We start from the raw sequence: 3,467 nt of genomic DNA, 5'->3' as shown, positions 1-3,467 counted from the left end.
CCAGTGCATAGCTGTACATCCTAGTTGTAAGTCATTGCAGTTCTTCTATGTGGGCTGCCACCACAGCATGGCTTGATACGCAGGGCTTAGGTCTGCACCCAGGATCCAAACTGGCAAATCCCAGGCCACTGAAGCAGAGCGTGCAAACTTAACCACTCGGCCACGGCTCCAGCCCCTGAGTTTATTTTAATGAAATAGAATTGGTATACTTTTTAGTTACCTTAAAGTGACAAACGTGCAAAACCTCCATCTCTGGTGTCAACTCATTGTTTTATGCTATTAACATCTGAAGGCTGTATATATTATATTAGGACCCTATCTTTAACTAGCTGTGCAATCTTAGACAAACTACTAATTTCAGTAAAATCGGTAGTTTTGACCATTTTATTTTTAAGGTTCTTTGCATTTTAGTCATTCTCTGTTCTAGCCCTGGTCTAGATGCCACAATGCGTGGAAATCTGGGGAGAGCACAGTCTCGCTCCTCTAGAAACGTACAATCTACTGCAATAGACATCATCTCTCTGAATTAAAATTTCAAGCAAACAATGTCACAGTGCATCACAAATTAATTTTCAAAAAAAGTGACTTGGGTAGTTAGTCCTAGCAATGTGCAGAAAAGTTGATCATTTGGTGGGGGTGGCTGGTCCAGAAAGAGGTCAGGGAAGTGGGGCCATGACATTGATGAGAAACTCAACCAACTTCATGATTCTCTAGAACTGACTTTCTTGTCAAATCTACATGAATAATTGCATATTATATTTGCATATATATTTATAGTCCTTGTATTTTTATCTTGCATACCAACACATCAGAAATACACAAACACATTGAACAAGAAGCCAGAACTGCCACTAACTGAGTAACCATGAGCAAGTTGCTAGACCTCTCTGGGTCAACATTCCTTCACCTATAATGTGAAGGCATGGAAGCAGAAGATCTTCAAGTTTCATTCCAGGTTAATATCATAATTATACAATTCTTTATTTGAAAAAGCAAAGAAGGGAAATTGTATAAGGGAAAAACCCAACACCTCTGCTAGAAGTACCTTTCCAGTGTAAAACCTTTTTGCTATAACCCAAACACACTTTTCTCTTTCCTGCAAAAAAAGAAAAAATTTACAACAATTCCTGAAATACGTCCTAAATGTTCATTAGTTTCCAGTGACAACATTATAAATGAACAAGTGACAGTCTTGTCACTTATTAATAGTGTACAATTTTCGACAGGTGGAATTCTGGGATTTATGCAAATGAAAAATTGGATCCTCTGTTACACTTTCTTGGTAAACTTCCAACATGCTGACTTAATAGCTATGGTGTACTGGAAAAAAAAGAGAAGCCACTCACATATATTATAAGGGAGATAATGAATTATTATTCCAAAAGTAGGCTTGTTGCACTCATTTGCATATAATGTTTAATTTTTACTGAATGTTTCATTTTAATACATGCAAAAATGATCAAAAACTATCAAAATATGCTAATGAACTTTCTATTGCAAATATATTGTTGCCCTTGCTTCTGAGAGTTTATTATAAAAACATTTGAAATTCTCAATGGTAAAGCGATTCTTTTAATAAGAATAATATTGAAAATATTCACACACTTTGAATTGGAAGGGGCCTTAGAGATCACCTACTTAAAACTCCTTATTTTATAAATGGGGCTACTGGGACTCAGAGAGCTGGAGCAATTTGTTGAGGGTCACACAGCTAACCAGTGGGGGATTCCAGAAGAGAACCCAGGGTTTCTGCTGTTCAGTTTCATGTATCTTTTACTGGGCTACATCATCTCAGACAAACAAGCTTAATGTTTGTATTTCAATGTTTACAACTGTATCCAGCTTTATAATCAGTCAATCCTTATAAGTTATTTGGACTTATATGGGGACTAAAATATGGGGCTGGGAGTCGGGGGACAAGAGGAAGGCTGCCAGACATATAGACAAAATTAAAATGCAAAACTCTTTCACAAAACAGTATTCCTAAATGACCGTCATTCAACTACCATCCTCGTGATTTTTACTACTCACAGACCATTTATACTATTTATTTACTTAACTTGTTTTTCTTAAATCAACTCTTTTTAGTTAAATAAATGCATGTTACAGGGGACTTTAATATTTATTTATTCATTTTTTAATGCTTTTCCTGGTCCTCACATCCCAAATGAGAATGGTTTCCTCTCCAGACATGGTGACAAATAGTTCAGGATTGCTGGGTGCCAACAAAGCTGGTCCACACTATGCTGATGTCCCTGGTAATTATTTTATTCAATTAACTGGTCCTTATTCAGTAAGAAGAAGTTGGCCATCTTGTCAAGGATCCCACTGTCAGGCAATGCCCGTGGCAGATCTTGGCACTATGCACCAGGAACTCGCACATCTTGCTGTGGCCTTGGAATAGCTCCTGCATCCCAAGAATGTAGTATATCCAGCCACTGGTCACTGAGCACTAGGAGGCCATTGAGCTGGGAAGCTCTCACCCTGTACCAAGGGCCCCATGGCCACCACAGGGACTATACTGGGCTCCCGGCCCAGGGACTTTAAAATATCATAGTAAATGGAAAACCAGAAGTACATGTTTTAAATAGAAGACAATGGAAAAATAACAACAATAGTAATAACAAATAATGAAAACATATCACTGTTAATGAAATTCTAATAAGGTACTGTCACTTATCAGAGGCTCTGTGCCTGGAACCTGCTCTTACTTTGTTATAAAAAAGGAGAGAAGTGGGGAGATTAACAAGTGTTAGAAGTGTTAAAGACGTTAGCACCCAACTAAGATTTTTTTTCCCTTGACATTTAAAGATAATTGAACAGGAAATGACTTTCTCACAATATGATTCAGTGTCTTCAGTGTCCTGTCCCATCTAAATCATGTCCTGGAACATCCATAGTGCGTGTCTCACACTTTGGAAAATGCTGGACCAGAATGAGACATCTCAGTTATTTAGGCCTCTGACACTTATATTTCAGACCCGGGAAACTGAAAGAAATCTCAGAGATCATCCAAGCAACATAATACAGTGGCAAAGGTACGGATTCTGGATGCTGCAGCCTGATATGCATCCTCATCTTCCCACCTAATAACAGTAAGAAAAGTAAATTAACTGCTCTGAGCCTCAGTTTCCTTATCTCTAAGATGATAATAATAGAACTTGTCCTAAATAGTGGTAAAGTTACCTAAGAAAACATGTAAAAAAATATGAAACATTTACAGAGCACATAGTAAGTGCCAGGCTTTACATACATGATATCCTTACAACAGCCTGTAAAGGTAAATAAGATTAATCTCATTTTACACTTGAGAAAATTGAAGCATAGGGAAGTTAATGATTCTCCAGAGCTAGTAAGTGGCCAAACAGGAGTTGAAGTCCAGGTTTCTTGTCGCCAGTTCACATCTTCTTGGCAATTGTGCTTTAGATATGAGATACGATGGTTGAGGGAGAAGCCTGGCTCAGATG

Source organism: Equus asinus, chromosome 10 (assembly GCF_041296235.1).
Source record: "Equus asinus isolate D_3611 breed Donkey chromosome 10, EquAss-T2T_v2, whole genome shotgun sequence".
Taxonomy (NCBI): Eukaryota; Metazoa; Chordata; class Mammalia; order Perissodactyla; family Equidae; genus Equus; species Equus asinus.
This window is presented reverse-complemented; position numbering follows the sequence as displayed.